The sequence below is a fragment of the Pinus tabuliformis genome, chromosome X, assembly GCF_031772625.1.
Source record: "Pinus tabuliformis cultivar Carrire ecotype Pingquan chromosome X, CPIR1, whole genome shotgun sequence".
Classification (NCBI taxonomy): Eukaryota; Viridiplantae; Streptophyta; class Pinopsida; order Pinales; family Pinaceae; genus Pinus; species Pinus tabuliformis.
Genome location: NC_142308.1, coordinates 311,852,895 through 311,865,548, shown reverse-complemented (window position 1 = coordinate 311,865,548; position 12,654 = coordinate 311,852,895). Strand labels below are relative to the sequence as shown.

The following is a 12,654-nucleotide window of genomic DNA, read 5'->3' as shown; positions in this document are numbered from 1 at the left end:
ATTAAAGCAAAAGTGTGGATGTGAGATGGACTGATCGAGAAATTGATTGGATCTTCCATTTGGACAAGTTTCAACAAAATCAAAATATGGCTCCCAAATCACACATGTTGGTCATTTGGCTTGCAGAACAAAATTATCATAAGTAGAGATTGCATTTTGGGAGTGGAACAGGATCCATATTGTACAAGTGATTTAATTGCTAGATTAAATTCCAGAGGGATATTTTTCCTTGCTCAGGCGATAAAAACATGGAACGGTAGCTTTCCAGTCTAGAAGAAAGCAGAGGAATTTGGATTGATGGGTGTCACAATAGTGGCTTGGGATAGCTATACTGAAGTTTTGTGCAGATCAGGCATATGAAAAAATGATGAAGGAGACCAAATCGAATGGGATGGCCTACTGCATCGGGGGTCCATATCTGTTGCTGACACATACCTCTTCATTATTGGTATCTCATACAATCTACAACACATATGCTAGTTCAGGAAATTTTGGAAAACATAGGTCCCATACAAGATTATATTATATACATGGCTTGCTTGGAAGGACAAGACACTAACTTGGGAGAACCTGAAGAAAAGAGGTATATACAAACCTGGTCGATGTGTACTTTACAGGAAGGCAGCAGAAACAAATTATCATATCCTATTCAATTTCCTGATTACTGCTCAGGTATGGTTCAGGATCTCAAACATATTTACTTTCCCTCTATTGGTTCATGACCCTATAGATTATTGTTTTCTATGGTGGAGAGGGAGAACTAGGGATTAACATGCCATTCCCCTTGTAGTTTTTTGGGAAATCTGGAAGGCTAGAAATTCCATCATATTTGATGATATTCCTCTCAATATAAATAATATTGTCAACAAAATTGCATTTTGGATGATGTCCTTGAAGCAGAAGTAGACACAAGATAAAGCAATAGGTTCTAGAAAATCTGCTCCACACATCAACTACCCTGCAGGATATTTTGATGGAGCTGCACAAGGTGGCTCATGTGGATGTGGGGCGTGGCTTCGCATGAATTCAGAACAACAATATAAAATATTATGGTCAGGGGGAAATGGCACAAACATGCAGGCTGAAATCATCGCACTATGGGGTTTATTATGGTTTGCTAGGTTTCTGGACATTCAAAGCATCCATATCTTTGGGGACTCACAGGCTCTTATCAACAACATGAAGGGTATTTCTATTATCTCTCATCCACATCTACAGGGCTGGATCCGTCACATTGAATATCTTAAGATGTCTTTTCATCACATTTCCTTTCAGCACATCCACCAGGAGCATAACTCCATAGCAAATGCTATGTCAAAGATTGGTATTTCTTCTGCGGTGGGATGGATACATTTCATTCTATTGGTCGAGAACAACATCATTGCTGAGGATGACATCGTCCTCCCGAGTTGATAATCCATGTTTTTTTGTCATCTTTAACTTTTGGCTGAATCTGGAAGGTACCATGGTTCATAGAGCACATTGATACAAGCTGACACCCTTTCCTGTTTTTTGATTTGCATACCTCGAATATACTATTTCTCCTATTGTTGTACATATGAAATATGCTTATTTTATCTGTTGTTGTTAGATGGAGGTATTACTATGTTCATGTCTATGGGAATTGGGACTCATTCCTCATTGGACTGTGGTTTTTGGCACAATATTGCCACTTTGTTGCACAATGTATCCGGAAATTATGGTGACTTGATGTACTGGTATTAATAATAAAAACCAACGTTTTTTCCTTCTAGAAAAAAAGTAGTGATTTCTTAACTATTGCAGTTTTTCTTTGGTACGTAGTCCCTAAATAGTGTATACCATGTGAACCTTTAAGGATCATGGGAATTTGGTTACCTAAATTATATACCCCTGAAGGGCATAGTTATCCTGGGAGTGAATTAGGGGTTAGAAATTAGAAGAGCCCGACTTATTTTGAGCACTTGGATTATTTGCAAGCAAGTGGCCCTTCATCCCTAAGATATGAAGCTTCAACAATCTGAATAAAATGAATTGGTCTCCATGGTCTAGTTTTATTATGGAAATTAGAAGTACATATTTATTTTAAAGTTAGATTTATGAAACATTGAGTAGAACTTTAACTTCTAAATGTTTGAAGTTATATAGAATTGCAAAAACCTCGATAGGTCAATGGGAAAATTCTCTAGAATGCAAGAGGATTCGTGGGTTTCCTATCAAATAAAACAATTTAAAAATTTAAGAACAATTATGCAAAGAGAAATCGAGTAATTGTGAAATGATTGAATGGAATAGAAGTTGTACTAAATATTATTCTACGAGAACAAATAAAGACATTGTTAAAGGGATTCAAGAAGGAATGTAAAACACCACCTATTACAGAGGAAATCTAATTTAATCTAAACATATATTCACTACTAGTTGTGGTTAATTGTATTTATCTCAGGCAATGAGGAGGAATGATTGTTATCCTCCTCACCCAAGTTAAACTCCAATAAATGATATGTTGAGCTCATATTTACGCTGATAGGCATCTCTTCTTGAAAATGGTTAGGCCAACCTTTGTCTACCCTTTTTCCTTTGTACTGACATGTGTACCATGTTCTGACAACGACATGTGTACTCATCCACGAATTTTTACGCTGGTGGCCTCCACAGATTTTTATGCTGATAGAAAACCACAAATTTTGTCATCGTGCTCTCAGATTTGTACACCTGACATAACCATCGTAACCATAATGTCTTCGTCCCTCACAAATAATTTCTCTTTCTTTGTTGCTTCCTCTTCTCCCACAATAGTCTTTGCAACTCTTGCAGCTACAACACGAGCGCTCAACCTGAGATTAATTGTTGTGGGAGCTCAGCTTAGGAATGATTTCTTTTGGTTTCTAAGATTGGATAGTGATGTGAATTTAAGAACATACATTCAATCAAGGACCATGTTGGTATTTTATTTAGGCACGTTTTCTATCTACTTTATGGATTTTTATAAGCTTCCTGATATTTGTGGTTCACTCAACATTTGTAGCTTAGGAGGGACTTGTGGCTGCCAGGGTGATGCTATATTTAATGAATTTCAACCCAATATCAGATGTAGTCCAAGGAAGAATCCTGTATGTGGGGCTTCAAACCAATTGATGGAGCTTGATGGGGTGGATTATTTTTCAAATGAGTACAGGAATCTGAGCTCCGTCAGCCTTGAGCAATGCAAGAACTCATGCATGTTGAATTATTCTTGTGCTACGTCTTTCTTCTGGAATAACTCTGGAGGGTGTTACCATTATCAGGAGATCAAATCCCTGAAACAAGTCTCAGATAAGAGCATTAGGGTATCTATCAAGGGTTTGCATTGTTGTCATGGTTTTTGCACTAGGATTTCTTGCATGGAGATATAAGGTGAAGAAGCAAATGGTGAAGCACAAGTCTAAAGAAGATTAATTTCTAGAAAATTTGTCAAGTTTTCCCCAAAGATATACATACATGGAGTTGGAGGAGGCCATGGGAGGATTTAGTAGGCAACTTGGGGTTGGTGGGTTTTCAATTGTGTTTGAAGGGAAACTTGTTGATGGAACAAAAGTTGTTGTGAAGAAACTGTGTAACGTTGATATAGGGCATTTGCATTTCCATGTAGAGGTTGCAACCTTGGGAAGCATTAACCATGTAAATTTGGTGACACTATTTGGGTTTTTCACTGATGGCACCTATAGATTGCTGGTGCATGAGTACATGAGCAATGGATCTCTTGATCACTGGTTGTTTCAGTGCCCTTATGACAATAATCCTTCACAATATCTTGATTGGAGAAAGAGATACAATATCATCCATGATATGTCTTGGGGATTGGCTTTCTTGCATGACAAATCCAAGGATAGGATTCTTCATTTGGACGTCAAGCCTCAAAATATTATGCTAGATGAGAATTTTGGAGCCAAACTTTTGGGCTGGCCAAGTTAATGGACAGCGCTCAGATCCACTCATTTACTTGTGTCAGGGGACTCCTGGGTACTTAGCTCCTGAATGGATTCTACATTCCTGTGCCACAGACAAGAGTGATGTTTACAATTTCGGCATGGTTTTGTTAGAAATAATCAATGGGAGGAAGAATTTAGACTTGTCCCATCAGGAGGAGATGCAGTCTTTTCCTGCATGGGCAATTAGTATGATTCAGGAAGCAAAGATCAGGAATGTCCTTGATATGAAACTAGGATATCTGGTAGACAACGAGTGGAAACAGATAAAAAAGGTTATCATAATTGCATTCTAATATATTCAGGAGGATGCACAAGTAAGGCCTTCAATGAATAAAGTGATCATGATGCTGGAAGGACATAGTAAAGTAGAACATCCTGCATTGAGTTTTTGGAGAGAACCGAGGCTATGGTTTCTGCTAATCCATCACAGTGGGAGAAACAGGGCACATCAATCAGTGTTTCCACCATTTATGTCTCTTTCTCTACAAGGTGAATGAAGATATTGTTGGAGCTCTAGACAATATTTATTGTCTCAGATGTGTAATTGGCCAATGTTTTTTTAAGCATGCTTCATAAATTTTCTTGTCTGACATTCTTTCAGTTAAATGCCAGTAGGCATAAAGATTCAAGTTTGAGGAAACTATTATCAACATTCTTAACATTTATCATATAATGCCCATCAGTGCAACTATATGGGAAGCATAACCCATTTTTAAGTTTCATGGAAAACTTGGTCCTTTTATTGATTCAGTGAGATGATATATTTATCCTATAATGCTCATCGGTGAAACTAAATGGTTACCATAACCCATGTTTTGGTTTCATGTAGAACTTGGTCTTTCTATGAATTCAAACGTTCCAAATAGAGTAGCCTCAATGTTTTTCGAAATATCTGGATAGCTTGTGAAACAATATCTTCATAAGTGATGTCGTATATGCTTAGATCAGTCCAAATTAAAGCACATACATGGCGACTCTATTACGTTCTCAAAATGAGCATATTTTCTAGAGATTATAAAAAACATTCAAGCATCACATAACCAATTCCTTTTACTTAATTCACAGTCAGTAGGAAGCATTTATGTCACAACAGAGAGGTGGTTTTTCAGTGAGATTTGAAAATTAATGTTGAAATATGGTACACTTACTTTGGAGAAGACAAGGTAGCATCATCATGATGTGTGTGACCACATGGTTAACAAAAGAGCAATATAACGACGCCGATATTTTCTAGGCTTGATTTTGAAAAAGATGGTCTGGTATTCTTATTTCTGTGACTAACCATGTGAGTGATATACCCATTTGTTTAATGTATATGTATTATGGATGTCTTTTAGGCTATGTAATTCTCCATATATCAATTCTACACTTAAAATTGTTATTTTTTGGACCCCTATTCTAAAATTGAACATAAGCAAGACCAGGAAGTCTTTGGAGAATGCATAGTATGGTAAATTTCAAAACAAGCATACTTGAAAAATTTGTATATGTATGTCACTTCATATCTTTCTTTTTGTAAACAAATACTTTCTCATTACTTTGTTAATTGCTGAGATTGAGGGCAGAAAATGAGCTGGCCTGTAGATATCCTCATCTGAATATATAACTGTGTCAATACTTGGTGATGTTGACGTTGAAACTTGATGAAAGTGCTACTATTCTTATTTAATGCTGGAGTGATTCTGTTCTTATTTAATGTAGTGTTGGTGCTTGGATACCATATTTCAAACCAAGTGCATATTTAAATCCCCATTGCCTCCTCTTCAAATTAAGAACCATAAATTCAGTGCTGCCTTGAAGGATAATGCTCATTGTGATGTTTGTGTCTAATCGAACAATAGATATAGTTGTTCTTTTGTTTCATTAATGAGCGTAGAAGTGTTGTGAATGTTTTGAAATGAAATAACCTTATTTAATAGTTGGAAATCAATGTATTAGAAACTGGGTTCTCTAGATATGCCACACATAAAATAAATAATTGAAAGCATAACACAGACACAGAGGTTAGTGTTAAGGAATTTATATGCATTGTTTTAATTTGTCATTCAAAGAATTGTAGAGACACCAGTTGAATTTATTAATTCCACAAGGATCCGTGTTGTTGAAATGGAGAGGCCATAGGCATATTACATTTACAGATTAACTTGACTCCTTGGACAATGTCTTTCTGCTGACAGACTTCAGAGAGATTTCCTTTGCCTATATATTCACACCTCTACATTGAATGCATCTTCTTTAGTGCCTTGCACCTCTAAGCTTTCTCCTTGTGGTTTACAGTCACCTTGTATATAGACAATCAATGCCAAACTTTGTTCTAGTGAACTCAATGTTAGATTTTCTTCTATTTGTCTTCTTTCTTTTGAATAAAATTTGTCTTATATTTATAGGAAAATATTTACAAACAATAGAGAATAAAAAAAGAAAGTGAAAAGGCATGTAGAATGGACAACATAGCTTCCTCCAACAAGTTCATAAAACTTAGATAGATCCTAAATAAGCCATGGGATCTAAAGATTAGACATATTGAAGTGTCCTTGAGCAAGAGATGAGGGTTACCTCATCCCTCCACATAGAACAAAATGCAAAACATGTGAAAAGCTATGTGAATGGTTGTTTCAAAACTTAATGTATTTTGGTTTTATGTGAAATTAATGTTCTTGTTGGAGATAGAGTAGATTACCAGGAATATTGGCTTGTAAAATTTTCTTCCTATTTACTATTGATTGATACCTTTAACTGACTTCATGGAAGTACCAATAGAGTTAGTAAATAAGAGACCGACACTTAATGTATAGTTCGCTCCCAACTACATTTTCGATCCGATATGCAAAAGCCAGACTGCCACTTCAAACTTCTTGTATAGATATAGGGGTTTGGCCCCTATCCATTTATAACCAGCCCCTCACTAAGTAACTTAGGATCTATAGATATTATGTAACTAATTACGCAGGAGGCTAGAGAAATTAAGTACAGGGCTTGAAATAACCTCTTACTACACGAATGAAGACCTTTAGTTTTTCAATAGCCTCTTAGTCCATCTGTAAATGGAATAGATAGATAGATAGATAGATTTATATAGATAGTTGCAGCGTAAGAAACATAATATCTTCAAGCAATTGTTCTAGTGAATGCCAACGTCATTAGGTCCTATCAATAGTACCCATCCTTTAATAAGTCCAATATAAAATTAGTTGAGCTGAATCTAGTACTCATTTGTCACTTCATTAAAGTTAATTGAAGCATGCTTCTATATGTGGACCACATTCAAATGCCTCCTCCACAATTCTTGGAAAATTCCCTTAGAGATGTTTTGGGGAAGTGAAATTGGGTTCACCAAGCTTAGCCACTTATGATGAAGAAAGTGTTATAAGGGACATATGGGAAAATTTGTGCAATGCCTACGATCTCCTTGCTTCTTGTTTTGTATGAAGCATGTTGACCATCAATCCTAGAATGGATGCAGTAAGCATCAAAAACTATAATGGGAATGGAACCTATTGTTTTGATAAGTGTTGTAGGCCAAGCTGCAATCTGAACATTACATGAATTTACGCTCCAATAGAAATAACAACCCTACATTCTAATATATTACAAGTAGCTTAAGCATTTACAATATTGTCACATTGTAATTCTCTTTAGGCATATTTTGAAAACCCTAAACTCCTTGAACAGATGAGGAGGTTGACCTTGATTATATATTTAAGTGAGAATCTAGAGAGTAGGGACATTTTATTCTCCCTAGATTTTGCATTGTTGTGATGGTGGCACAACCTATTTTCCACCCATGTTTTTGTTGTGGCATGACCCATGCCTTATTACATAAGTTACATTATTTGATAAGCATATTCAAAAATAAAACTATTGGCATAAATCATAATTCCAATAGGCCATGTTTTCTAACTTCTTATGTATTTACATTGTATTCTCTCTTCCTCTAGATCTAGGTGATAATTGGAGGACAACCAGAACCCAGCAATGTGTTCCACATTTTTCCTTTGGAAGAGTAGTGTCATTACGATAAGAGGAGGGAAACATAATTACTCTTCTAGTTATTTGAAGTTTCTAAATGGAAATAGAAAGTACCAAACCGAGGCTTGCAAGTAAACCATCAAGTTAGTATAGATTCGTATTCAAGACTAAGGTTATGATCATCAGCATGTCTCAACATGCTTTCTTTGACTACCATTTTACTTTGGAGGGGATGGGATTGAGATTCCTACAACCTACACATACTTGGGGTTTAGGTCTTAGGAGTCTAGTTTAGATTGAGGCATGCTTTCTATCCCCATCTTAATAATGAATGTCTTGCTTGGCTCAAGAGATAGTGTTGTAGGACATCTCGTTCAAGATGCACCACTTTGGACATGATCATGAGAGCCATGACCCTTTATGGCTTCAAGGTGTGGGGACCTGGCTTGCTTTGGGTTAATTGGGCTAGGATAGAGAGATTCTAAACCCTTATATTACAATGCTTCATCTGCTACAAACATGCAATTCCTCATTCTATCATCTAGGTGGAGTTCAGGGTATTGCTTCAATAGACCTCCCCTGGTGTAATTGTTGTGGGTTCATCTTAATTTCTTCAGTTAGTGGCCATTTCTATCAATCGACTTTCCCTTTTTAGGTAATCTTTAGACACTCTAGGTGAGCTCCTACTATCTAAATAAGACTTAACCTAGGAGATTAGAGAGGATATCTACAAGCTACATCCAAATCACTTGGATTTCCCTCCTCGAAGGTGTTAGCTTGAATATGCCATTTTATTATTTTGAGTGCTTTATGTAGCTAAGTGACTCTTATTGTTAGGCCTATCTATACTAATAGACATTGGATGCACAACCTTAGGATTCCCCTTGGTTCTTTCAAAGTGGGCTCCCACTAGCTTTGGTTTGAGATAGCTCACCACATCACACACCTCAAAAGGAATTTTTAGCTATGTCACTTACAAGAGATCAAGTTGGAGGAGCACATTGTCTTCAACTATTCCATCTATTAGGAGATAGCGTTGTTACATATTTATTTGATCTATTCTTGACTAATAACACTTTTTGTTTGGTTGTTTTCTCATGACTCACATTGTATTCATCAATTTTCAAGTTATGTTTGTTTCCTAGAGTATATAGCCAAAGGACTAGGCACTAGGTCTTGCTTAGCTTGCCATTTTAAATCTTAAAATACAAAAACAATATCATTCTACAAATCTATTTTTCTAGCATTTAAAGGACAGTTCTATAGGCTTCTCAGGGATTCCTCCCTTGTGTTGGAGGAGAGCTGGCCTTAAGTGAGAAGGATGATCACCAAGGTGACAATGGGTGATATCCTCAAGTAACGTTGGGGTTTGTAATGGTTTGAGTTACCATAACCAACCTGAGAACAGATTGAAGGGAATGATGAGAACATTAATTGACCAAGTTCAATCTAATTGTAATACTTCAGAATGTTATGAGGAAGACATAACATTTCATTCAAATATTCAACATAGGATTAATGTCTCAATTTATTTTAAAAACATCCAATGTGAAATATAATCTAACCCATTTTATTAATTATGTTACTTAATGATAGAATTTTCTCTGATCTTTCGATTCAACAACTTGTGGCATGGGCCAGTGTCCGCTGCTAGACTGAATTAGAAAGCTTTGGAACATTTGACATCTCATATAAGTATTGGTGCTAGTGGATCTCAGGGATTTAGTCATTCATTCAATTAGTTTTTGTAGTAGTTTTCCTTTTTGCTAATTTTTCATTTTTATTAAATACTAAATTATATTTTGGATCTTAGGGATTTTGTTATGCACTAGATTATCTAATAGCTAGAAAAGCACTGAATGTGAAGCACAACTCATAAATATAACTTGAGTATAATAATATATTTCTATACTAGTTTCTCCCTCAATACTCATGGGACTGTGGGTTTGAGTGGAGGCTCAAATCCTATTTTCATAAATATCTCAGTTAGGTAAAGATTTCATAAGCAGAAATATGGATCAATTGCATGGAGGTGAAATGCATTTTCTTTTATAGTCATAAGAAATGCTAAAATTTTGTGAAAGAGTGATGTGCTTAGTGTATAGTAATTTGGCACAATCTAATGACTGCTTTGAGCATCGTGATGTAGTAGAAGTTAATTTGTTTGGATGCACTGTGCATACCATGTTTGTAGTTCGTATTAGACATTATCATAAAAACCGTTACACTTTAGATTCCTAAAGGTTTATAACTTTCCTAGGTTTGAATTTTACTAATAGTTGGTGGCATAGCCCGAAGATTAATGTTGTGAATGAGTTTGAACTTTTAATTGCCTCCAATTGTGTGAAGTATTTGGAATGTTTAATAGTCAATGAAACATATTATATCATTGTTTTTTGTTTACTAGGTTTGATTGATTGGTTAGTTGATTCGAATGCCTTCACAATGCAACATGATAGGCTAGTGAGAACTTGTGCTTATTTATTCAAAAAAAAGCTTGTTCAAAGAAAACCTTTAAATCTTTATGGAATTCTATAATCTAGTGAGTTTAGTGTGACAGATGCCTTTGCTCTTGGTTGCATTATTTAAGGAAACAAACTGTTTTGAGAGAAAATAATTTTGAAAATACCTCCTTTTTAATTTACTAATCTGAAAAGTATTTTGAAAATCCCTTCCTTTTAATTTTCTAATCTTATTTGAATTTACTTGTGTATCCATACCAACAGATGGAAGATGCTTGTTTCAGGTTACTGCTCATGGTGCTTGCTTGAGAAGTGGAAAACTAGCTCCAAATGAGAGCCTTCAATGAGAGCTAGCAGATGAATTGCATGACAGAGTAAGCCTTATTTATAAAGTTTAATATTTTGTCTCATAGGCTTTTAGTTGAAAACTTATGGGTCAATATTATTTGATGGAATGTTAAAATTGTAAGTTGTGGTGTGATTACATGATATTTTCAGAAATAATCTACTTTATTCCTTCCATGTAAATTTTAAATAATTAGGATATGTGATCTTACTTGTAGTATATCTAGATTCTACACATCGCATTTAGTCAGTTTGTTTTTGTATTTTAAATAGGTTAATCATGCTTCAATGCTTGATTGCATTCTTGCACTCTTGGATGCCATATTTGGAAGGACCCATTGATATATAAGGAACAATGCCATATATATTGTTATCAAACAATTCTTTGACAAGTAACTTCATATCCTCAAATTCATGCAATCATTAAATTAACCTTTGGAGCCTTCACTGATTCATTGCATATACCGTCACATATGAACAAATGACTACGTGTTTCCAAACCCTCCAAAATTTATAAAGTATATGCCTCATTCTATCTCTGATTCCACATCGTTGGTCAATTCAAACTCTGTAAGTTATTGAGGGGAGTGCTTTTTTTTTTTGCTAAAGCAAGTATGGATCCTTCTATTTCATTAAACCGAAAAGGTAGAGTACAATTTTTACAAGTGTGGAGCCCATGATATCCAAGTCAAAACTAATTAGCCTCCCAAAGAAACCCAAACCCAAGGAAAACCAAACAAAAAGGTAACTCGGCTTCCGGAAAGCTCATGAACTTTCCCGCTTCACCACTATCGAAAAAGCCTAAACCATCTAATCCGTCTAAAAGAAGGTTCGAAGATCGATGGCCGAGGAAGAGATCACACCGTCAAAAAGACCGAAGATTAATCGTCCTACCCCCCAAGTTGCACGAACCCACTCAATCGTTGATCGCCATAAACTACATCCAATAGCTAATATTGATATCGCATTGGATAAGTTGGTTTGACATTAGTGAGCGGGGAAGGGAGGTTTTCGGTACCCTCTCCTTGCCACTTGTTGGATATTGTATGGTATCGCAGTGATATCTCTAAAACCATTTTCCCATTAAAAGTAATGTGATCTGCCTGAAACCGCCTAGGGGGCGTTATTCCATGCCGACACCCCGACTTCTTAACAATCCGGCAATCGGAAACAACATGGCTCTTCCTGCGCAAGTGGATCCCCCTCGCTTGAACCTGGAACCCTGAAAATAAAATAGGTTTGTCACTAAAAAAAAACATGAGGCACTCATTTTGTTCCCCACAATATGCAGAGAACATCCTCTCCCTTACTCTGGGAATATGAGTGAGCAGACAAGGTTTTCTCCATTGCACATAACTGCTTATCCGAAATTGATGACACATGCAGGTGACAAAAGCAAAGGTTGAGTCAATTTGATTCTTGGTCCAGGGCTCTATCACTAAACTCCAACTTATCATTTTCTGCTTGTTCCTGTAGAGCCGCCTTTAACCTTCTCTGAGGGAGCTCATGCCATTTTGATGCCACTCTATTCTTTGTGTTGATAACACCTTGGTTGGCTAGCAAATCTGCTAATTTGTTCGCCGACCTGCGGACATGCTTAAAGCCTACTGTACGGAGGCTTTGAAGGTGGTGTTGAATCCATTGAAAGCCCTGAATTAGTCTCCAATTTTTTGAGACTTTTTCTGGCTTAGTGCCCCCACTGATTTTCTTGACTGAATTGATAATAAGTTCAGAGTTAGCCTCCACAATGACGTTTTTCCTGTTTTCCCAACTCAGGAAATCTAAACATTGCTCCATAGCCATCAATTCCATCAAGTTATTACTAGCCTATCCTAGATGAGAGTGGAAGATGAAGAGGACACTACCATTCTCATCTCTAAGCACCCCTCCATAACCAGTTGTACCCGGGTTACCTTTTGAAGCTCCAT

The 12,654-nt window shown here is 36.3% G+C and overlaps 1 pseudogene; it reads left to right on the top strand.

Annotated features, from left to right (window-relative positions):
* The first annotated feature begins 2,594 nt into the window (after positions 1-2,594).
* Positions 2,595-4,443, top strand: LOC149139666 (G-type lectin S-receptor-like serine/threonine-protein kinase SD2-5; annotated as a pseudogene).
* Positions 4,444-12,654: the final 8,211 nt, after the last annotated feature.